Source organism: Felis catus, unplaced genomic scaffold (genome assembly GCF_018350175.1).
Source record: "Felis catus isolate Fca126 unplaced genomic scaffold, F.catus_Fca126_mat1.0 Un_scaffold_61, whole genome shotgun sequence".
NCBI classification, from domain to species: Eukaryota; Metazoa; Chordata; class Mammalia; order Carnivora; family Felidae; genus Felis; species Felis catus.
In genome coordinates this window covers 72,186-97,636 of record NW_025408544.1, presented here as the reverse complement: position 1 = coordinate 97,636, position 25,451 = coordinate 72,186, and the positions used below count along the sequence as shown (strand labels likewise).

The 25,451-nt window shown below is 50.3% G+C and overlaps 1 long non-coding RNA gene across 29 annotated transcripts in view; it reads right to left on the bottom strand.

Annotated features, from left to right (window-relative positions):
* LOC123383715 overlaps window positions 1-25,451 on the bottom strand; it is a 109,018-nt gene that overhangs the window by 29,672 nt on the left and 53,895 nt on the right. For 12 of the 29 annotated variants that reach the window (XR_006593759.1, XR_006593761.1, XR_006593756.1 and 9 more), the window contains 5 exons: window positions 9,891-10,680; window positions 8,870-9,401; window positions 8,427-8,450; window positions 6,812-6,835; window positions 4,220-4,309 (listed from right to left, as the gene is read on the bottom strand). The exons of 1 other annotated variant lie outside the window; for it this stretch is intronic. This is a non-coding gene — a long non-coding RNA (uncharacterized LOC123383715). Of the gene's footprint in view, window positions 1-4,219; window positions 4,310-6,811; window positions 6,836-7,133; window positions 7,264-8,426; window positions 8,451-8,869; window positions 9,402-9,890; window positions 10,681-25,451 lie in introns of all 29 variants that reach the window. 16 more of the 29 variants (XR_006593734.1, XR_006593750.1, XR_006593745.1 and 13 more) reach the window with 15 other exon arrangements.

The following is a 25,451-nucleotide window of genomic DNA, read 5'->3' as shown; positions in this document are numbered from 1 at the left end:
TCACAGAGCTACAACAAAGAATCCTACAATTTGTATGGAACCAGAAAAGACCCTGAATAGCCAAAGCTATCTTGAAAAAGAAAACCAAAGTAGGAGGCATCACAATCCTGGACTTCAAGCTGTATTACAAAGCAGTAATCACCAAGACAGTATGCTCTTGGCACAAGAACAGACACTCAGATGAGTGGAAGAGAATACGAACACATAAATGGACCCAGAAACGTACGGCCAACTAATCTTTGACAAAAAGGATAGAATATCCAATGGAATAAATACAGTCTCCTCAGCAAGAGTGCTGGGAAAACTGGACAGCGACATACAGAAGAATGAGTCTGGACCACTTTCTCACACTCAAAATGGACGAAAGACACTCAAAATGGATGAAAGACCTAAATGTAACATAGGAAGCCATCAAAACCCTCGAGGAGAAAGCTGGCAGAAACCTCTTTGATGTTTGCTTCCACAACTTCTTAGTCAACAAGTCTCCAGAGGCAAGGGAAACAAAAGCAAAAATGAACGATTAGGACCTCATCAAAATAAAAAGCTTCTGCACAGTGAAGGAAACAATCAGCAAAACTAAAAGGCAACCAACAGAATGGGAGAAGATATTTGCAAACGACATATGAGATAAAGGATTAGTATGCAAAATCTATAAAGAACATATCGAACTCAATACCCAAAAAACAAGTAATCCAGTGTAGAAATGAGCCAAGACATGAGCAAACACTTTCCAAGGATGACATCCAGATGGCCAAATGAAACATGAAAAAATGCTCAACATCACTCATCATCATGGAAGTACAAATCAAAAACACAATGAGATAACACCTCACCCCTGTGAGAATGGCTAACACTAACAACTCACGCAACAACAGATGTTGGCGAGGAAGCGGAGAAAGCCTTGCACTGCTGGCGGGAATGAAAACTGGCACAGTCACTCTGGAAACCAGTAGGTAGGTTTTTCACAAAATTAAAAAGAGGACTACCCTACAACACAGCAGTTGCACTACTAGGTATTTATCCAAATGATACAGATGTGCTATTTTGAAGGGAAAGGTGAACCCGAAAGTAATAGAAGCACCATCAACAACAGCTAAAGTATAGAAAAAACCCAAATGTCCATCGATGGATGAATGGATAAAGAAGATGTGGTGTATAAACACACACACACACACACACACACACACACACACACACACACACACACACACACAATAGAGTATTGCTTAGCAATCCAAAAGAATAAAATATTGCCATTTAACCTGCATGGATGGAACTAGAGGGTAGTATGCTAAGCGAATTTAGTCAGAGAAAGACAAATATTATAGGACCTCACTCATATGAGGACTTTAAGATACAAAACAGATGAATATAAGGGATGGGAAGCAAAAAAATATAAAAACATGGAGGGGGACAAAAACATTAAAAAAAACTTTTAAATGTGGAGAATAAACAGGGTTACTGGAAGGACTGTGGGAGGGCTGATGTGCTAAATGGGTAAGGGACTTTAAGTAATCTACTACTGAGATCATTGTTCCACATTATGCTAACTTGGATGTAAATTTAAAAAATAAATTAACTAAAAATTTAAAAAAATTAACCCAGTTAATAAAAGACATCCCAACAGAATATTGTTGAAAAGGTGTCAGTCATGAGTCCCCACTAAGGTTTGTACCTAAGTGGCTTTCTTAATTTCCCTAGTTTCTCATAAATACGGACAGTGCACTCTGACACAAATCTGCTCTTGCCCTGCCTCAAGGTGAGCAGAAAGAATATATTCACCTTTGACTTGGCTTGTTAAAAAGAAAAGAGAAAAGCAAATTCATTTAAGATAAAGCAAGTTTTACTCATGATGCAAAATCTGCTTGACTACTTTGGACATAATGTATTGCATTTGTTTATGGCTGACTTTGCCTAAATTAGTGAATCTATTTAAATGACCAAATATTGCACATTTCACTCAGTTGTAAACACACACACACACACACACACACACACACACACACACACACAAATAGCATGAAACAAAAGTGAGTAGGATATAACATAAATGCAGTAAGGACATAAAAGATTAGTTTTCCTATAAAACATAAAATAACTGCTTTGGCAACAGTTTTCCATTTGATAACTTCACAAGCAAATTTATATTGACTTCCAATTTATTAACCATTTTTAGAAATACTATGTTTAATGATAACTCTAAATACAAATGGGATTATTTTTCAGAAAGAGGGAAACATTTTTTTCTCCTTAGTATATTAATTAAGCTGAAAACTGAAAGGATATCAGTTTTGTAAAAGACAATCCCAACAGACAACATGGTTGGTATCTGAACCATCATGTCAGTAAAAGTACAGTCAGTGAGGCTGTATCCTTGACTGAAAATCATGCACCATTTGTGGAGGGAACACCAGAAACTCTCCTCCAACATGATGATTGTCATTCAGGAGCTGTATTTTTTTTATTTGATGAAATGGCATGTTCAAACTATCTTTATCATGACTCCAGTCTCTGGCTGTTTAAGTCCAGGTCAGTTCTAAAATGGTCTTAATTCATTTGCCTTGGGTAACTTTTCTTAATCCTGAATACCCAAATAAAAGAGACCTCAAATCAATTTTTTCATCATTAAAGAAAATAGGTCTACCAAAACGACATATACCAAACCTTACTAGCTATGATAGTATGCTTATCTCTTCCAAGTTACTAAAAGATTACTGCTTGTATTCAGCTTAATGGTCAACCTGGCATTTCATGGGAGCCTAGGGAAACAACAGTAATGTATTTTTGGAATTTCAGGCTATTTCTTTGTTTCAATCAGCAGTCACTATAAATATGTTACAGTCTACAGATTTATTCTAGACCTATTTTCTATGTTTAAGTTTATATTTGAGAGAGAGAGAAAGAGCATGAGCCAGGGAGGGGCAGAGAGAGGGAACACAGAATCGCAATCAGGCTCCAGGCTCCCAGCTGCCAGCACAGAGCCCAACATGGAGCTCAAAGTCATGAACAGTGAGATCATGACCTGTGCCAAAGTCAGATGATTAACCAACGGAGCCACACAGATACCCGAAGACCTATTTTAAATTTGCAAATATCAGACTCCAAAAGTACTGACTATTATCTAAGCCTTTAGCTCATTCACAAGTTGCAATGACTTTGAACAAAAGTAATTTTGATAAGATGCGCTTATCATAGAAGACATAGAAGCAGAAAACCAACAGCTTCCTCATACACAACTTAAGAATCATCTCTACACCACTGATGCCAATTTAAAACAACCATTATATGGCCACTTGATCCACATTCATAAGGTCATGGCAATGGTTTGGAAATGCCAAATGAAACCAGAGCTCAACACATGTAAGGAGTCACACCATGACCCTTAGGATTTCCATCTACATGTCCAAATGACAACGATTAACAGCTGCTTTCCTGTCAATTTAATGATGGTACAACTTGCATGAATGCAAATATAACATACTTTTTAAAACAAAGATCATTCTGAAATAGACAATCGATGCAGACAAATCCTAAGTTCTATTTCAAACAATCAGCTGCACCCAAAGAAAGAACGATACTCTCTTAACTATAAATAACTGACTTTCAAAATCTACGACGGGTTTTCACCAATACAGCTCAGTCATGTTACCAAGAACACATGGTAAACTCTTACAACAAAGGCAATGACCTTTTCCTCTATATTGTAGGAAAAAATAACAGCTATTATCTTGACATTATGAATTCATTGTATAATTCAGACCTGTTACAAAGGAAACAAACTCACTCAGTATTCTTCCTGGCTAAATTTTGCAAAGGGAAGAATACGTTTATATAATCATTAAGGATAACAGAATTTACAGCAGTAAAAAATAAAAGGATGTGAGATTGAAATTCAACCTGTGGGTATAATTACTCAGATACTAAACTTAATCCCATTTCCTGAATTGTTACACCAGCTTTACACGTACAATTGCTTATATTATACCAGGCTGAAGTATGGCTTTTCCCCGTTCATCTTGGGGACATATGGTAGATGAAAGAAAGTGGGCTTTGGAGCCCATAAGAACACACACACACACACACACACACACACACACACACACACACACACACACTTACCAAAGGACAGCACTTACTAGTACTGTGATCTCAGAAACATGACCTACTCTCTTTTGAGCTTCAGATTGTTGATTTTCAAAATGAAAATAATCATACTTACCTCACCTGGAGGTTATGATGTCCGTGCTAAAGATGTAATTCCAGTGCCAGCCAGGAACTTGGAGTATAGAGGTAGAGGGAAGATGCAAGCCTATACAAATAAATAGAGTTATAACTTGGGCTAAGGGTAAACTGGGATTAGCACTGTGTGAGCAAATAACGGGCACAAGGGCATAGAGAAAAAAAAAACATGTAGGTAGTGACTAGGTACAACAGACAGAAACCTGTTATGGAATGGATTTGCCCCCAAAATCCATACATTGAAGTCCTAACTACCCATGGGACTGTACTTGGATACCAGATCTTGAAAGGTAAAGTGGAGGTCGAATGAGCTCATTTGTGGGGAGGGACTCTAGTCTGATAACCGGTGTCCTATAGGAAGAGAGTGGGCAACTACACACACAGAAGGAAGACCACGTGAAGACAGTGGGAAGGAGGCCATCCACCAGTCATGGAGAGAGGACATCCACCCTGGCCACACCTTGATCTGAAGTGTGAGAAAATAAATAAATCAATTTCTGTTGCTTAAGCCACCCAGTCTGTGGTACATTGTGATGGCGGACCCAGCAAAATAATACGAAATCCTAATATTTACTTGCTCAGCAAATGGTGTGTGAGCCTTTGAAGGAGTTGGGCACTGTTCGAGGGCCCTAAGGAACCAGCCCTAAACAAAGCTAGTTTGGTCTTTGGACCCCATGGAGCCGACAATCTGGCAGGGACTGCAGTAGGCGACATCCAGCAAGCAAGAAAGAAAAACAGATGGTGCCAAGGGCCAGGAAGAAAAAGAATGCAGGAAAGGGATATGGGGTGTTCAGGTTGGAGAAGGAACAGTTTTCAGTTTTACATAGAGAGCTAGCAGAGACTCCACTGAGCAGGTGATGTCAGAGCAAGGTTATGACGGAAATGAGGGAGTATGTCTTGTTGGCACGTGGAAGTATATCCCCGACAGAGAGAGGCAAAGTGAGTGCAAAGACCTGAAACAGGAGTATGTGCCTGACAAGCTCAGGGAACAGGGAGGGGCCAGTGTGGCAGCAGCCCAGTAAAAAAGGGGAGGGGAATAGGAGAGACCTATAGGGAGGTAGCAGAGTCTGGGGAGGGTAGCACCTGTGTGGTGCACAGCTGGAGTCAGGTGTCTGGAGACATGAACAGCTGTGGGCAGTGCATAAAGACTTAGAGGCCCCAGATGCTGGCATATAGAAGCCTGAGGCTGGCTGAGATCACCCCAGAGTAAGGGCGGGTGGAAAGCAGATGGGGGACAGGAAGAAGACGAGGACCTACCAATACAGACACTGGTGAGCAGCGGCCCAGACGGTGGGAGGAGGAAGGAAGTAATTTTTAAAGAAAGGGGGTAATCAAGTGAGACTGTAAAATGGTGCCACGTAATCCACATACTGAAGTTTGAGACTTCACTGTGACCTTCAGCGATGTGTGTCATCCATTAAAGAGATGAGAAGTAGGGACGAGTGGGAGAGGAAGCCCATTCAGACTCAGCTGACAGAGAAACAAAGGGAAGTTCTGCAGGCACCGGCACGTCCACTGCTAGGCATAGGAAGACAAAGCAGGTGGTGCTGGATGGGAAGTGATTGCTCCCCGTGGGCCGAGAGAAACAGCTGCAGGTGCACAGGAAACACTAATGCTAGTATGTGCAACACGAAATATTTGTACTTGCTTAAGCTCTATCAGAGCAGATAACCATGGATAGTTAACCATGAGATAAAAAATAACCTAACTGTAAAGTCAATATCAAACCAATTGTTGACCCAACACAGATAGGCAATCAAGGAAAGATGAAACGAAGTAAAAGGAACTCAGCGAACACAAACCCCACCTGTTTACCAGTAAAATCACCTCTAGCATTTCTAGTTTTAGAGGCCCCGCCTGCCTAGGGACATTCATGAAATGGCCATGGTATCCTGACCGTGGAAAAGTAGCATAATCACTTGTTTCCTAAATAGTGACTCATATGAATGGCCACACGAGGGTTTTACTGTCTCTTCCAATCGGTGAAATGGACCTTCCCGTGAAGAGGCGGATATAGGGCAAGAAGACAAGTAGACTGATGGAGCTGCTTTAAAATGTTTTTAGCTTCACTGTTTTTTTTGAGAGAGAGAGAGACAGACAGACAGAACACACGTGGGGAAGGGGCAGACAGAAAGTGAGACACAGTATTTGAAGCAGGCTCCATGTTCAGAGTCATCAGCACAGAGGTGAAGCAAGGGTTTGAAACCACAAACCGTGAGACTATGACCTGAAGTGGGAAACTTAATCCACTGAGAGGCCGAGGCAGTGCAAAATACGTCTGGCCTAAAAGGAACATCAAGGCTACATCGCCGATGAAGGGGTGCAGAAGGGGCACATGCATCATCCTCTCCCGTGCCAAGGTGTGAGAAAGAACATGAGTGACACCCCTCCATCACAGAGACAGTGGCGCAATGGTGACCCCCTCCCTTGATGTGGGAGGGCGCAAGTGTTAACCCCCTCCTGTCCAAAGGGGGGGAAAGCTAATGCTTGAAAACCTTTCATACCCAGGGTGGAGGAAGTACTACCTAAGCCTTACCCTACCCCTTATGTCAGTGCCAACCCTAACACTTACCTTAAGAGATGTGTGTTTCTTCAGCTGTGAAAGTGAAAGAACCATTCGTGAAATATCACATTTAATAGTGACACCACTACTCTCTCCCTAAAAGGTGGCACTGTGCATGGGTGACCATCTCACACACCAACCAGGGGCAAGGCAGAATCCTGAACCACCTCTGGCGTCAAGTGGGGTGGGGCACATTTTTGAACGCCCTCCAATGCTGAGGGGGGTTATGTGCATGTGTGAACACCCTTCCCACCGAAGTGAGTGGGGCCAAGCATGAACACTGTCCCTTGCTGAGGGAGGGTTGTGTGCCTGTACAAATGGTCTGCCTCACAGAGCGGGGGTTGTGGGCATGCTTGAACCCCCTTTGGCAAGGAGGGGGGACTTTGCACATGCGTGAACAGCATCCTGGCGAGGGGAGCGGGGAGCATACGTCAATGCCCTCCCTGGCCGCGTTTCTTCAGCTGTGAAAGTGAAAAGAACCATTCATGAAACATCACATTCAATAGTGACATCAGTTAGGGTACTTCCTCCCTGAGGGGTGGCGCTGTGCATGGGTGACCGACTCACATGCTGACAGGGGGCCAGGCGGAAGCCTGAACCACCTCCTGTGCTAAGTGGGGCAGGGCGCATGCACCAACGACCTCCCTGGCTGAGGTGGTGGTTCTGTGCATGCCTGAACACCCTTCCTTGCCCAGGGGAGGGGGGCACATGTGCAAATGCCTTCCCTCATTGAGGGGAGCTGTGTGCATGCATGAACATACACCAGTAGGGGGGGCTGTGCGCATGCCTGTACAGCCTCCTGTGGTAGTGGGTAAGGAGCATGCATGCATGCCCTCCCTCACTGATGGGGATTGTGCTCATGTGGAAACGCCCTACCTCTTGGAACAGGAGTTTTGTGCATGTGTGAACACTCTTCCGCCAGTAGGGAGAGCTGTGCACAGGTGTGAACAGCACCCAGGGGTATGGGGCGGGGCCTACGTGCGAATGGCATCCCTCCCCTAGCCGGGGTTCACACTTCCGCCACAATGGAGGCTGTGCACATCTATGAACACCCTCCAGCGCTGAGGGGGTAAGGTGCATAGGTCAACACCCTCCCGTGCCAAATGAGTATGTGGCACATGCTTGAACCATTCCCTTGTTGAGGGATGCATGGCGCATATGTGACTGCCCTCCTTCATGGAGGGGTTGTTGTGCGCATGCATGAATACCCTCCCTCACTGACTGGTGGCTGTGCGCATGCATGAACACCCTCCTGGGCAGAGGGGGGCGGGGCAGATGCGTGAATATTCCCCCATGCTGACGTGTCACGTCACATAGGTCAACACCTTCCCATGCCAAAGTGGGGGGATTGTGCACATGGGTGAACGCCCTTCCGCCAGGAGGGGGGCCTTACACACACGAGAACAAACTCCCGCATTAATGGGGCAGGGTGCGTGCACAAACACCCTCTGTCAACAAGGAGGGTTGTGCGTGAGAACACCCTTCTACACGGACGGAGGGCTGTACCCATCTGTGCCGGGGGGGCATGGAGTATTAGTGAAACACCTCTCGTGCAGAGAGGGGGAGCAAGCATGACCTAACTCTTACCCTAAAGCCTAAATGTAATGCTAACCCTAACCTTTACCTTAAGTGATGCATGCTTCTTCAGCTGTGAAAGTGAAAAGAATCATTGATGAAAGGTCACATTTGATAGTGGCAACAGTACTCCCTCTCCGAGGGGTGGCACTGTTCATGGGTGACACCCTCCATCACCGAGGGGATGAGGAGCATGTGTGAACCACCTCCCATGCCGAGGGAGACAGGGCACATGTGTCAACACCCTCCCTCACCTTGGGACGGGTGGTGCAAATGTGAGAATGCGTGAACGCACTTCCAAGCTGAAGAGGATGGGGCACATGTGTGAACACCCTCCCACCCTGAAGGGGGCGGGACACATGCATGAATATTCTCCCACATTGAGGGGCGGTGCTATTGCGTGAATACACTCTAGAGACGAGGGGTTGGGTGTGGAAGCACGACCTAACCCTTACCCTAACCGTTAATGGTAATGCTAACCCAGACCCTTACCTTAAGAGTTGTCTGCTACTTCAGCTGTGAAATTGAAAAGAACCATTCATGAAACATCACATTTAATAATGGCATCACTATATCCTCATTGAAGGGTGGCGCTCTGCATGGGTGACCTCCTCCCACACCAAGGTGGGGCTGTGCACATGCGTAAAAACCCTCCCTGCAGAGGTGAGCAAGACACATGCATGAACCATCTCCCATGCAGAGGTGGGGTGTGCCCATGAGTGAACACCCTCCCGACCCGACAGGTGGTCATGCACATATGTGAACAATCTGTCCTGAAGGGGGGATCTACGCATGTGTGAAAGCCCTCCCCAAAGGAAGTGGAGTGGAGCACGTGCTTCAATATTTTACCACTCTCAGGGATTGGGGTGAAAAGGTGAACACTCTCCCTTGCTCAGGATAGTGGGGTGATGCGTGAAGTCTTCCCGTGCTGAGGGGGGAGAGCAAGCATGACCTAGCTCTTATCTTAACCCCTAACTGTAATGCTAACCCTACCCCTGACCTTAAGAGATGCATGCTTCTTCAGCTGTGAAAGTGAAAACAGCCGTCCATGAAACGTCAGATTTAATAGTGGCATCACTACTCCCTTGCTGACTAGTGGTGCTGTGCACATGTGACCCCTCCAGCGCCTGAGGGGGGAGGGCACATGCGTGAACCCCCTCCCACGCTGGGGGGCAGGTTCATGCACCTACCTGAACACCTTCTCAAGCCAAGGGGGCACTGTGCTCATGCGTGAACACCTCCTGAGGCAAGGAGGGCATGGTGCATGGACAAATGCCCTCCCTCGCCAAGGGTTGTGGTGTCCATGCATGAACACCCTCGCACACGAGATGGGTGCAGGCGCATACATCAACATCCCCCCCGCTGAAGGGGACTGGTTCCTATTGGTGAACACCCTCCCGAGATGAGGGGGTGCGTGGCTCATGTGTGAACGCCCTCCCACTCCAAGGGAGGGTGCAGGCATGGCCTATCCCTTACCCTAACCATGAACGGCAATCCTAACCATAACACTTACCTTAAGAAATGCCTGCTTCTTCAGCTGTGAAAGGGAAAAGAGCCATTCATGAAACAACACATTAAGTAGTGGCATCACTACTCCCTTGTGGAGGGGAGGCAGGCTGCATGCCTGAACACCCTTCCACAAGGAGGGTGGCGGGGGTCAGGTGTGACCTTCCTCCCTTGTCAAAACGGGGGTGCAAGCATGACTTAACCCTTACCCTAATCCTCAGGATAATCCAAACCCTAACCCTCATCATAAGAGATGCTGCTTCTTCAGCCATGAAAGTGAAAAGACTCATTCATGAAACGTCAGATTTAATAGTGCCAACACTACTCCCTTGCTGTCTTTTTCAATAGGTGAAATGGACCTTCCCGTGAAGAGGCAAGAACAGGACAAGACCCTATGGAGCTTTAATTCACTGGCCTACAGAGACAACATCAATACAATCAGTAGGGACAACACATCTCCCCATGGGCCAACAATTTAGGTTGGGGTGACCTCAGAGAATATCCCCTCTGAGGGATTTAGATGTACACTTACCAGTCAAAAGTACAAACTCACTTATTGATCCAAAATACATAACCAACACCTTAGGTTTGATACATGTACCCTGCTAGAGTTTCCTTTGGGGGTGGGTGATTGTTGTCTCCACATTCGGTGCAGGGTTATGAAACGGTGGTGGTGGGTGTTTTCTCCTCTTCCATAAAGAGTTCCAAGGCGACCATTTGTGGGAGCCAAGTGGTAGTTGGTCTGCTCCTGAATCCCAGTGTGCTTCAGGTTCCCTGTTGAGCATCATAGCAGCGGCCTAGTGGAAACATGAGAGATGTCAGAAGACACTCAGGTAACCAAAGATGCGAATGAAGAACCTCCTGAAATACCATCAGAAGACTATGGGACACTGCTACCATCCACAGTTACAGTCCAGTTTCCGAGAGCATGTGGGATGCTCTAGAGGAATGCAGTGTTACAGTGGATGAGAGGTGTCCGGCTGGTAGAAGAAATGCTGCGCATCCCCGATGCTGGCTGGGGAAATGTCGTATATGTTGTCAGCTATGCCAAAGATAACAAAAGAACAATGAACGAGACAGACGCCTGCTTCTTCAGCAATGAAAGTGAAAAGAGCCATCCAGGAAATATCGGATTGAAAATGATTTTAGGTACATTAATTTTTGAAAGACACAAAGAACACAAGTGGGGCATGGGCAGAGAGAGAGAGAGAGAGAGAGACAGATAGTATCTGAAGCAGGCTCCAGATTCCCAGCTATCAGCACAGAAGCTACCCAGGACTCAAAACCAGAAACTGAGAGATCATGAACCAAGACGAAGTGGGACGCTTAACTCAGAGACATCCAGGTGCCAAGGAAAACATCTGAATTAAAAGGAATATCACTGCTACATCGCGGATAAAGGGAAGCAGATGGGACACATTCGTGAAGCCATCCCACACCAAGGGGGGTGCACCATGCCCTAAACCTTAACTGACACCTAACATTAATCCTAACCATAAACCTTACCTTAAGAAACGCCTACTTCTTCAGTTGTGAAAGTGAAAATAGATATTCATGATTTAATACTGGCATCAGTATCAGATTTAATCCTGGCATCAGTAATCCCAATCTAAGGAGCTGTGAGGTTCATGGGTGACACCATCGCACGTAGAGGGTGTGGAGGGCCGCATGTGTGAACACACCCCTTGCACCAAAAGCGATTGGGTGGAAGGTGAAATATTACCATACCGAGAGGGGGTGGGGTGACGGTGTGAAAAACTCCAGAGCAAAGCTGGAATGGGCGAGGCAAGAACAACCTACAGTGCAGAGAGACTGGGGCGATAGAGAACACAATCCCTTGAACATGGAGGGCGGTGTCCACGCATGAACACCTTCCCGCTCAAAGTGGGGACGCAAGCATGACCTACTCCTTGCCCAACTCCTAACCCTATCACTAAACAAAATCCCACCACCTAAACCTAACACCTAACCCTAACCATAACCCTAATGCTAAACCCTGCCCCTACCCTTCCCCTAACCCTAGCCCTACCTCTAACTAACCGTAAACATAAACATAACCCGAACTAACCCTAACCTTACCCTAACCCTCTAACCCTAAGCCTCTAACTCTAACCCTAAAACCCTCATCCTAACGCTCTAACTCTACCCGCTAAATCTAAAACTATAACCTAAGACCCTCTCCTCATGGGGATCCATATCGAAAGACTAATAACAGCACACACACCAGGACCAGAAACGGTTCAGGAACACTCAGCATTGAATGTGGACATCTCCATGTATTTCCAAAGCGCGGCTGCAGCTGCACAAGAGGATTCCTGAGGCCTAAACGATGGGTGGCCCATACAGTTGTCTGGCCTTGGAACCAAAAGACTAATCCTGACCAGCACCCTCCCTTGTGTACTCCCTTCTGCCCTGTGGGGAGACAACTGCTCTGCTATGGTTTCAGTGCCTGGAACATCCTGGGACCTAACCCTAATGCTAACCAGGACCCAATGCTAACCCTCAACCTAAACCTAACCCTATCACTCACACTAGACACACCTATCTACACCAGACCAGATACAGTTGTCTGTCCTTAGAACCCAAAGATTAATCCTGACCCGCAGCCTTGTTGTGCATACCACTCAGTCATTTGTGGAGGCAACTGCACTGCTGTGGGTTCAGCGCTTGGAGCCTTGGGAACGAAGAAAACCCTAACTGTACCATAACTCTCAACCTAATCGTAACCCTGTTTCTAACCCTAACCCTACACTTGAGACGCACCCTCGCATGGGATCTCAGGTCAGCCCTTGGGGGACATCACTAGACTGGAGTTGCTTCAGCCCTGGTGACTTCCCTGCACCGAGCCCTAACCCTGGCTAAGGCTCCTTCCCCATGGGGACCCAATTCACAGTCTGACATCAGCACACACATGGAATTGAGAAGCAGTGCAGGAATACTTGGTGTGGAATGTGGAACATCATCATGTCATTTCAAAAGCCCGGCTGCCACTGCACTCGAGGATTCAACAGGCCTAACTGAAGAGTGCCCAATACAGTTGTCTGGCCTTGGAAACCGAAGACTATTCCTGACTGGCAGCCTCCATTGTGCACTCCGCTCAACTCTTCCAGGAGACGACTGCACTGCTGTGGGTTCAACGCCTGGAGACTCCTGGGACCTAACTCTAAACCTAACCGTAACCCTAACCATAACCCTCAACCTAAATCTAACAGTTTCTATCACACTAGACCCACCTATCTACACCAGACCTTATAGAGTTGTCCGTCCTTGGAACCCAGAGACTAATTCTGACGAGCAGCCTCCATTGTGTACTGACTCAGCCCTTCGGGGAGACAATTGCACTGCTGTGGGTACAGCGCCTGGATCCTTCTTTGACCTACCCTAACCCCAACCATAACCCTGATGATAACCCTCAATCTCACCTGACCATATATCTCACAATACCTCTACACCAGACCCACACCAGCGCATGTGCCCTCACTTCAGCCCTCGAGGGAGATCACGAGACTGGAGTCCTTTGGCCCTGGCCACATCCCTGCACTGAATCCTAACCCTAGCTAAAACTCACTCTCCATGGGTACCCAATCCCAATGTCTGACAACAGAATGCACATGGGGTCGAGAAGCAGTGCAGGATCACTCGGCGTGGAACGTGGAACATCACCATGTCATTTCCAAAGCCCGGCTGCTGCTGCATAAGAGGATTCCTGAGGTCTCCCCCAAAGAGTGTCCAATACACTTGTCTAGCCTTGGAACCCAAAGACTAATCCTGACCGGCAGCCTCCGTTGTGCCCGAGAGCATTCCTGAGGCTTACCCGAAGAGTGCCAGAAAGAGTTGCCTGGCCTGGCAACCGAAAGACTAATCCTGACCCGCAGCATCCATTGTGTACTCCAGTCAGCACTTCAGGGAGACCACTGCACTGCTGTGGGTTCAGCATCTGGAGCCTCCTGGGACCTAACCCCAACCGTAACCAGAACCCTGAACTTAGCCCTCAACCTAAACCGAAACCTATCTCTTACACTAACTCTATACCAGACCCGTACCCTCACAAGATTTCTCACTTAAGCCCTCCATGAAATTCACGAGACTGGAGTCAGTCTGGCCTGGTGATGTCCCTGCAATGAACCCTAACCCTAGCTAAGTCTCCTCCTCATGGGAACCCAATTCCAATGACTGACAACAGCACGCTCATGGTGTAAATCACTCGGCTTGGAACCTGGAACATCACCATGTCATTTCCAAAGCCCAGAGGGAGCTGAACAAGGGCTCTGCTGAGGCCCAACTAAGGAGTGTCCTACACCCAAGGATGGCCTTGACACCCTAAGACTAAGAAGGAATGGCACCATCCTTTGCACCCTCCACTCAACCCTCTAGGAGACCACTGCACTACTTAGGTTTCTGCACTTAAGCGCCTCCTGGAACCTACCCCTAACCCTCACCATGATCCTCGCCGTATTCCTCAACCAAAACCTCACCCCAATTCTAACACTAACCCTACACCTGACCAGCTACCGCACATGGCCCTCATTCATACTCACTGGAGATAAATGGATTGTTGTTGCTTTGGCCTTGCTTATGTCCCTGGATCTAACTCTAACCCTAGCTATTTCTCTATCCCGATGGGGATCCAATTCCTAATGCAGAGAATATCACGCACCTGTGGCCCAGAAGCGGTGCAGGATTACTCCACATGGAGCGTGGACCACCACCATGTCATGTCCAAATACCAGAGGGAGGTGCCAAAGTGCTTGCTGAGGCCCAAAAGTGGCCCACATGCAAGGCTGGCACTGGTAACCAAAGACTAAACCTGACCAGAACCCTCCCATGTGCCCTCCACTGAGCCCTCCCAGGAGACCACTGCACTGCATGGGGTTCATCACCTGGGGACTCCTTGGAGCTATCCCTCACCCTAATCATGACCCACTCCATAATCCTCAATCGGAACTTCACCCTAAGTCTAACGCTAACCCTACACGTGACCCGCATCCGTGCATGAGCCCTCATTCAGCCCTCCATGGGGGTAAAGGATTGTTGTTCCTTCGGCCTTGCTTACGTCCCATCCCTGGATCAAACCCTTGCCCTAGCTACAGCTCATTCCCGATGGGACCCAATTCCTAACTCAGAGAAAACCACGCACATGGGCCCCAGATGCGGTGCAGGCTTACTTGGCATGGAACGGGGAACATCACCATGCCATTTCCAAAGCCCAGAGGGACCTGCACAAGGGGGTTGCTGAGAACCAAGCGAAGAGTGGTCCACACAAGAGGCTGGCCTTGGCACCCAAAGAATAAGCATGACCGGCACCCTCCCATGCACCCTCCTCTGGGTCCCCCAGGGAAACAACTGCACTGCCATGGATTCGGCACTTTGGGCCTCCTGGAACCTAGCCCTAACCCCAACCGTGACCCTCCCCATACTACTCAACCTATACCTCAGCCCAACGCTAATGCTAACCCTACACCTGACCCTCACCTGTGCATTGGCCCTCATACAGGCCCTTATGGAGATAATGGGACCGGTGTCTCTTCAGCCCTGCTTATGTCCCTGGACAGAACCTCACCCTATCCGTGGTTCTCTCCCAATGGATATCCAGGTCCTAATTCTGAAACACCCCGCATATAGGTCAAAACCCCTACAGTATTATTCGGTATGGAAGTGGAGCATCATCATTTCGTTTCCACTGCTGGGATGGAGCTGCCCCAGGAGGCTACTGAGACCCAATGAATAGTGGCACACACAAGAGGCTGGCCTTGAAACACAAAGCATAAGTCTGAACTGAAGGCTCCCATGCAGCCACCACTCAGCCTTCCGTGGAGACCACTGCGATGCTAGGGGTTCACCGCCTGGAATTTCTTGGGCCCTAACCCTAACACTAACCATGACCCTCACCATACCCTGAACCTCAAACTCATTCCTACACTAACGCTAACCCTACAGCTGACCCTCACCTGCACACTGGCTATCATTCATCACCCCATGGAGGTAAGTGGAACGGGTTAGCTGTGGCCCCCCTTATGGCCCTGGTCTGAAACCGAACTCTATCTAAAGCTCTCTCCAGATGGTGACCCGATTCTTAAGTCTGAGGATACCTCCCTTCCAGAAGAAGAGGCGGATTCCTAGGCATGGAACGTGGAATATCACCATGTAATATCCAAAGCCCAGATGTTGCTTCAGAAGCAGTTCCTGAGGCTCAACCAAAGTGTGGCCCACAAAGGAGGCTCACCCTGGCTCTCAAAGACTAAGCATGACCTACACCCTCCCATGTGCTCACCACTGAACCCTGCAGGAAGACCAGCACTGCTGGTGCTTCAGCGTCTGGGGGACATGGGACAAAACCTAACCATTATATTGACCAGAACCATACACATTATCCTCAACCTCACCCCAACTCTAAAGGTAACGCTACACCTGACCTGCACCCCTGCATGGGCTCTCATACAGCCCTCCATGTAGATAATGGGACTGGTGTCACCTCGGCCCTCCTTATGTCCCTGGACCGAATCCTGACCCTAGCTATGGCTCCCCCCAGTGGGGATACAGTTCCTAACTCTGAGAACACCATGTACATAGGGTCCAAACCCCTGCAGTATACTTCAGGATGGAATTGGAACATCATCATTTCATTTGCACTGCTGGGATGGAGCTGCATAAAGAGGTTGCTGAGGCCCAACTGAAGAGTGTCACACAAAGGATGCTGCCCTGGCATGCAAAGAATTAGTCTGAACTGTAGACTTGCATGCAGCTTCCACTCAGCCCTCTGTGGAGACCACTGCACTGCTAGGCGTTCACTGCCTGGAAACTCCTGGGACCTAACCCTAACACTAAACTTGACCCTCACCATACACCTCAACCTAAACTTCACACCAACTCTAACGCTAACCCTACACATGACCCACACCGAAGCATGGGCCCTATGGAGTCCTCCAGAACGATCACGGACTCATGTGGATTTGGCCCTATCTACATCCCTGGGCCGATACCTAACCCTAGTAATGGCTCTCTCCCATTGAGGAACAAATTCCTAAGTCTCAGTCACCACGCATATGGGGCCCAGAAGCGCTGCAGCGTTACTCGCATGGAACGTGGAACATTGACAGGTAATTTCCAAAGCCCAGAGGAAGCTGCAAAAAGGGTTTGCTGAGGCCCATCCGAAGATTGCCCCACAACTGATGCTGGCTTCGGCACCCAAAGACTAAGCCTGAGGGCAACCTACCATTTGCCGTCCACTGATTCCTCCAGTGAGACCACTGGACTCCTTGGGGTACAGCACCTCGTACCTCCTGGAACCTAACCCAAACCGTAAACGTGACCATCAACATACTCCTCAACCTCAACCTCACCCCAGCTCTAAGGCTTCACCTGACACCCTACACCGGACCCTCACCCGCGCATGGGCCCTCATTCAAACCTCCATGTAGGTAACGGGATTGCTGATGCTTCGGCCTTGCTTGCCTCCCTGGACCGAACCCTAACCCTAGTTGTGGCTGAATCCCGATGGGGATCCCATGCCTAACTCTGAGAGACCACACACATGGGGCCCAAAGCTTTGCAGGATTCCTCGGCATGGATCTTGGAGCATAATCCTGTCATTTCCATTACCCACAAGGAGCTGCACAAGGGGGTTCCTGAGGCCCAACTGAAGAGTGACTCACACAAGAGGCTTGATCGGGCACTCAAAGACAAAGCCTGATCAGCACAATCCCATGTGGGATCCACTCAGCCCCTCTTGGAGACCACATCCTTCCTGGGGTTGTTGCACCTAGAGCCTCGTGAGACCTAACAATAACCATGACCTTCAAAGTACCCCTCAACCTAAACATCACCCCTAAACATAACCTACAACTGACCCGCACCCTCGCAGGGACCCTCACTTCAGCCCTCCAGGGAGATCACGGGACTGCTGTCGCTTCGGCCCTGCTTACGTCCCTGAACAAACCCGAACTCCATTTTAGGCTGTCTCCCCATGGTGACCCAATACTTACTTCTGTGCAAACCACACATGTGGGGTTCAGAAAAGGAGCCGGATTCCTCGGCATGGAACGTGGAACATGACGAGGTAATTTCCAAAGCCCAGAGGGAGCTGCACAAGGGGGTTGCTGAGGCCCAACCAAAGTGTGGTCCATATCCAAGGCTGGCCCTAGCCCCTAAAGACTAAGCCTGGCCGGCACCCTCCAATGCGACCTCCTTCAGCCCTCCAGGGAGATCACTGCACTGCTTGGGTTTCAGCACCTAGGGCCTCCTGGACCCTAACCCTAACTGTGACCCTCACAGTACTCCTCAACCTAAACCTCACTCCAACTCTAACACTAATCCTACACCAGCCCTCACGTGCGCATGGTCCCTCATCCAACACCCCATGTAGATAACGTGAGTAGTGTTGCCTCAGCACTGCTTATGGCCTTGAAGCAAACCCTAACTCAAACTAAGGCTCTCTCCTGATGGTGACTCAATTCTTTAGTCTGAGGATACCACACACATGGAGTCCAGAGGAGGAGGAGTATTACTCGGCGTGGAATGTGGAATATCACCATGTAATATCCAAAGCCCAGATGTTGCTGCAGAAGTGGTTACTGAGTCTCAAAGAATGGCCCATGATGGAGGCTTGCCCTGGCAAACAAAGACTAAGCATGATGGACAACCTGCAATATGCCCTCCACTGAGCCCTCCGGGAAGGTCACTGCATTGCTGTTGGTTAATCGCTAGGAGCCACCTAGGACTTAACCCCAAACCCAATAATGAACATAACTATACACACCAACCTCACCATGAACATAACTATGAACAGAACTATGACAATGAACATAACTATACACGCCAACCTCACCAACTCCAACCGTAACCCTACATCTGACCTGCAACTGTGCATGCGCCCTATTCAGCCCCCTATGTACCTCAAGGGACTGGTGTCGCTTCAGCCGTGCTTATGTCGCTGGAACATACCCTAACCTTAGCGATGGCTCTCTCCCAATGGGGATCGAGTTCCTAATTCTGAGAACACCACGCCCATAGGGCCCAGACCCCTGAAGTATTATTCGGTATGGAATTGGAACATCATCATGTCAATTCCACTGCCGGCATGGAGTTGCACAAGGAGGGTGCTGAGGCCCAACTGAAGAGTGGCACTCACGGGAGGCTGGCTCTGGCATGGAAAGACGAAGCCTGAACTAGAGGCTTTCATGCAGTCTCCACTCAACCCTATGTGGAGACCACTGCACTGCTAGGGGTTCAATGCCTAGAACCTCCTGGGACCTAAACCTAACAGTAACCTTGACTCGCACCATACCCCTCAACCTAAAGTTCACACCAACTCTTACCATAATCCTAAACCTTACACGCATTAGTGCATGGGCCCTCACTTCAGCCTTCCAGGGTGATCACGGGTCTCCTGTCCATTCAGCCCTATCTAAGTCCCTGGCCCAAACCCAAACACTAGCTAAGACTCTCTCTCTCTCTCTCTCTCTCTCTCTCTCTCTCTCTCTCTCTCTCTCTCTCTCTCGATGAGGACAAAATTCCTAAATCTGATATGACCACACACATGTGGGGCCAGAAGTGGTGCAGCGTTACTTTCCATGGAAAGTGTCCTGAAGGGCACAGATGCTCCCAGTACCTGAAGGCAAGCCCCTTGCCTGAAGCTGCTCCCTGTGCCTGAAGGCATGCCCAGGGCCTGAAGGCATGCCCCATGCCTAAAGACAAGCCCCTTACCTGAAGGCAAGCCCCTTGCCTAAAGCCATGCCCCGAGCATGAAGCCATGTCCCATGCCTGAAGGCAGGTCCAATGTCTGCAGGCTCGCCCTTGCCTGAAGGCTCGCCCCTTGCCTGAAGTCTCCACCCATGCCAGAAGGCTCGCCCCTTGCCTAAAGGGTTAGCCATGCCCAGTGCCTGAGGGCATACCCAGTGACTGAAGTCAGTCACTCCCAATGTCTGAAGTCATGCCCAGTGAATGAAGTCACTCCCAAAGTCAATCCCAGGGAATGAAGTCAAAGTCACTCCCAGTGACTGAAGACAAAGTCACTCCCAGTGAAGGAAGTCATCCCAAAGTCACTCCCAGTGAGGGAAGTCCCTCTTGAAGTCACTCCCAGTGATGAAAGTCACTCCCGAAGTGACTGCAAGTGACGGAAGTCACTCCAGATGTCACTTCCAGAGTCAGAAGTCATGCCCGAAGTCACTCCCAGTGAGGGAAGTCCCTCTGGAAGTCATTCCCTAATGACTGAAGTCACTCCCGAAGTCACTCCCAGTGACTGAAGTTACTCCCGAAGTCACTCCCAGTGACTGAAGTCACTCCTGACGTCACTCCCAGTGACTGAAGTCACTCCTGACGTCACTCCCACTGACTGAAGTCAAAGTCATTCCCAGTGACTGATGTCATAGTCACTCCCAGAGACTGAAGTCAAAGTCACTCTAAGTGTCTGCAGTTACTCCCAGTGACTGGAGTCTCCACTCACAGGGACTGCAGTCATCACTCCCAGTGCCTGAAATTGGCACTCCCAGTGCCTGAAGACACTCCAGGGGAAGGACAGAGTGAGAGGGAGACACAGAACCCCAAGCAGGCTCCAGGCTCTATGCTCTCACCACAGAGCCTCCTGGGGAAGGACAGAGAGGGAGACATAGAATCCCAAGAAGCCCCTCCAGGCTCTGTACTCCCAGCACAGAAACCCCAGGCTCTGTGCTCACAGGACAGAGCCTCCAATGCCTGAAGGCACTCCCCTTGTCTGAAGGCACTCCCCTTGCCTGAAAGGCACCAGCACTCTCTAAAGGCATACCCCATGCCTGAAGGCATGCCCTGAGTCTGACTGAGCTCCCTGTGCAGGATGGGGCATTCCGTGCCTGAGTGTCACAGGCGCTCCCCTTGCCTGAATGGCACAGGACCTCCACTTGCCTGAAGCCGCGCCCCATGCCTGAAGCCGTGCACCATGCCTGAAGCCACTCCCTATGCCTGATGGTTCGCCCCATGCCTGACTGTGTGCCCCGTGCCTGAAGAGCACAGATGCTCCCCTTGCCTGAAGGCGCGCCCCTTGCATGAAGCTGCTCCCTGTGCCTGAAGGCGCTCCCAGTACCTGAAGACAAGCCCCATGGCTGAAAGTGCACCCCTTGCCTGAAGATGCTCCCTGTGCCTGAAGCCACTCCCTGTTCCAGAAGACATGACCCATGCCTGATAGAGCTCTGTATGCCTGTAGGCAAGCCCACTGCCTGAAAGCAAGCCCCTAGACTGAAGCAGCGCCCCATGCATAATGCCTCGCCCAGTGCCTGAAGGCACACCCTGTGCCTGAAGGCATATTCCATGCCTGAAGGCACTCCCCTTGAATGAAGGGCACAGGCACTCCCTGAAGGCGCATACCATGCCTGACAGCGCACCCCTCGCCAGAGGGCGCCCCGTGCCTGTAGCACAGACTCCCCCTGTGCCTTAAGTTGCGCCCCATGTAGGAAGCCGCTGGCTGTACCTAAAGGTGCTCCCAGTGCCTGATGACAAGCCCCATGGTTGAAGGTGCGCCACGTGCCTAAAGACGCTCCCTGTGCCTGAAGCTGCTCCCCGTTCCTGAAGGCATGCCTCTTGCCTGAAACAGCTCCACGTGCCTGTACTCAAGCCCCTTGCCTGAAGGCAAGCCCTGTGCCTGAAGCCTTGCCCCATGCATGAAGCCCCGCCCAGTGCCTGAAGGCACACCCCTTGCGTGAAGGCAAGCTCCATGCCTGAAGGCTTGCCCCATGCCTGAATTTTCACCCTGTGCCTGAAGGCTAGCCCCCTGCCTGAAGGGCACAGGCATGCCCAGTGCCTGTGGACATGCCCAGTGATTGAAGTCAGTCACTCCCAATGACTGAAGTCTTGCCCAGTGAATGAAGACACTCCCAAAGTCACTCCCAGTGACTGAAGTCAAAGTCACTCCCAGTAAATAAAGTTACTCCCAAAGTCACTCCCCGTGACGGAAGTCACTCACAAAGTCACTGCCAGAAACAGAAGTCCCTTGCCAAGTCACACCCAGTGAAGGTAGTCACTCTCGAAGTCACTCCCCGTGACAGAAGTCACTCCCGAAGTCACTCCTAGTGACTGAAGTCACTCCTGACGTCACGACAAGTGACTGAAGTCAAAGCCACTCCCTGTGACTGATGTCATAGTCACTCACAGTGACTGAAGTCAAAGTCACACTCAGTGTCTGCAGTTACTCCTAGTGACTGCAGTCGTCACTCCCAGTGCCTGAAGGAACTGCAGGGGAAGGACACAGAGAAAAGGAGACACAGAATTCCAAACAGCCTCCAGGCTCTGTGGTCTCAGCACAGAGCCTCCCGTGGAAGGACAGAGAGAGAGGGAGACAGAATCCCATGAAGCCTCCAGGCCCTGTGCTCCCTGCACAGAGCCTCCACTTCCTGAAGCCGCTCACCATGACTGAAGGCACTCCCTTTGCCTGAAAGGCAGAGGTACTCTCTGAGGGCGCACCCCATTCCTGAGGGCATGCTGTGAGTCTCAATGAGCATCCTGTGCATGATGGGGCATCCCTTGTGGAAAGGCACATGTGCTCCCCTTACCTGAATGGCACAGGAGCTCTCTGTGCCTGAAGCCGCACCCCATGCCTGAAGATGCTCCACATGCCTGAAGGCAAGCCCCATGCCAGAAAACACTCCACTTGACTCAAGGGCACAGGCATTCCCTGAAGGCGCGCCCCATGCCTGACGGCGCAGACCAGGCTGAGGGCGCCCTGTGCCTGATGACCAGCCCAGTGCCTGATGGCGCGCGCTGTGCCTAAAGAGCACAGAACTCCCCTTGCCTGAAGTCGCGCCCTGTGCATGAAGCTGCTCACTGTACCTGAAGGGGCTCCAAGTGCCTGAAGACAAGACCCATGCATGAAGCCCCGCCTAGTGCCTGAAGGCACACCCCTTGTCTGAAGGCAAGCACCATGCCTGAAGGCTTGCTCTATGCCTGAATGGCACAGGCATGCCCAGTGCCTGAGGGCATGCCCAGTGACTGAAGTCTGTCACCCCCAATGACTGAGTCATGCCCAGTGCATGAAGTCACTCCCAAAGTCACTCCCAGTGACTGAAGTCAAAGTCACTCCCAGGGAAGGAAGTTACTCCCAAAGTCATTCCAAGTGATGGAAGCCTCTCCCGAAGTCATGCCCAGTGACAGAAATCACTCACTATGTCACTCCCAGTGAGGGAAGTCTCTCCTGAAGTCACTGCCCGTGACAGCAGTCGCTCCCGATGTCACTCCCAGTGACAGAAGTCATTCGCGAATTCACTCCCAGTGACTGAAGTCCCTCTCCCAGTGACAGAAGTCCCTCCGGAAGTCATTCCCAGGGACTGAAGTCACTCCCAGGGACTGAAGTCAAAGCCACTCACAGTGGCTGATGTCATAGTCACTCACAGTGACTGAAGTCAAAGTCACACACAATGTCTGAAGTTACTCCTAGTGACTGCAGTGGTTACTACCAGTGCCTGAAGTCTTCACTGCCAGTGCCTGAAGTTGGCACTCCCAGTGCCTGAAGAAATCGCAGGGGAAGGACAGAGAGAGCGAGACACAGAATTCCAAGCAGCCTCCAGGCTCTGTGGTCTCAGCACGGAAACTCCCGGGGAAGGACAGAGACAGAGGGAGACACAGAATCCCTTCCAGCCCCTCCAGGCTCTGTGCTCCCAGCACCGAGGCTCCAGGCCCCGGTGCTCGCAGCACAGAGCCTCCAGTTCCTCAAGCCACTCACCATGCCTGAAGGCACTCCCCATTCCTGAAGGCACTCCCTTTGCCTGAAAGGCACAAGCACTCTCTGAGGGAGCACCCCATGGGTGATGGCGCACCCCTTGCCTGAGTGCGCCCTGTGCCTGAGGGCAAGCCCAGTGCCTAAGCGCCCGACCTGTGCCTGAAGAGCACAGTGGCTCCCCGTGCCTGAAGTCGCACCCTGTGCATGAAGCTGCTCACTGTACTTGAAGATGCTCCCAGTGCCTGAAGACAAACTCCATGGTTGAAGATGCGCCCCGTGCTTGAAAACGCTCCATGTGCCTGAAGCCACCCCTGTTCATGAAGGCATGCCTCTTGCCTGAAACAGCTCCAGGTGCCTGTGCCCCTTGCCTGCAGGCAAGGCCGGTGCCTGAAGGAAAGCCCCGTGCCTGAAGCCTTGCCCCATGCATGAAGCCCCGCCCAGTGCCTGAAGGCACGCCCCATGCCTGAGGGCTTGCCCCATGCCTGAATTCTCACCCTGTGCCTGAAGGCTAGCCCCCTGCCTGAAGGGCACAGGCATGCACAGTGCCTGAGTGCAAGCCCAGTGACTGAAGTCAGTCACCCCCAATGACTGAGGTCTCTCCCAGTGACGGTAGTCCCTCGCGAATTCACACCCAGTGACGGAAGCCCCTCGGGAAGTCACACACAGTGAAGGAACTCCCTGTAGAAGTCACTCCCACTGACAGAAGTCACTCCAGAAGTCACTCCCAGGGACTGAAGTCAAAGTCATTCCCAGTGACCGATGTTACAGTCACTCCCAGTGACTGAAGTCAAAATCACACTCAGTGTCTGCAGTTACTCCTAGTAACTGCAGTCGTCACTCCCAGTGACTGAAGTCTTCATTGCCAGTCCCTGAAGTCAGCACTCCCAGTGCCTGAAGGAACTGCAGGGAAAGGACAGAGAGAGGGAGACGCAGAATTCCAAGCAGCCTCCAGGCTCCGTACTCGCAGCACAGAGCCTCCAGGCCCCAGTGCTCCCAGCACAGATCCTCCAGTTGCTGAAGCCACTCACCATGCCTAAAGGCACCCCCCGTTCCTGAAGGCACTCCCTTTGCCTGAAAGGCACAGGCACTCTCTGAGGGAGCACCCCATGGGTGGCACCGCTTGCCTGAGTGAACCCTTTGCCTGATGGCGAGCACAGTGCCTAATGGCGTGCCTTGTGCCTGAAGAGCACAGAGTCTCCCCGTTTCTGAAGTTGCGCCCTGTGCGTGAAGCCGCTCACTGTACCTGAAGGTGCTCCCAGGGCCTGAAGACAAGCTCCATGGTTGAAGGTGCGCCCCGTGCCTGAAGGCGCTCCCTGTTCCTGAAGGCATGCCTCTTGCCTGAAACAGCTCCAGGTGCCTGTACTCAAGCCCCTTGCCTGCAGGCAAGGCCCGTGCCTGAAGGAAAGCCCAGTGCCTGAAGCCTTGCGCCATGCATGAAGCCCCGCCCAGTGCCTGAAGGAACGCCCCTTGCCTGAAGGCACCCCCCATGCCTGTGGGCTTGCCCCATGCCTGAATTCCCACCCTGTGCCTGAAGGCTAGAAGACTGCCTGAAGGGCACAGGCATGCCCAAGGCCTGAGGGCATGCCCAGTGACTGAAGTCAGTCACCCCCAATGACTGAAGTCACTCCCAGTGACGGAAGTCCCTCGTGAAGTCACACACAGTGATGGAAGACCCTCTCGAAGTCATCGCACTGATGGAAGACTCCCGAAGTCACTCCCAGTGACTGATGTCATAGTCACTCCCAGTGACTGAAGTCAAAGACACACTCAATGTCTGCAGTTACTTCTAGTGACTGCAGTTGTCACTCCCAGTGACTGAAGTCCTATTTCCCAGTGCGTGAAGGAACTGGAGGAGAAGGACAGAGAGAGGAGACACAGAATTCCAAGCAC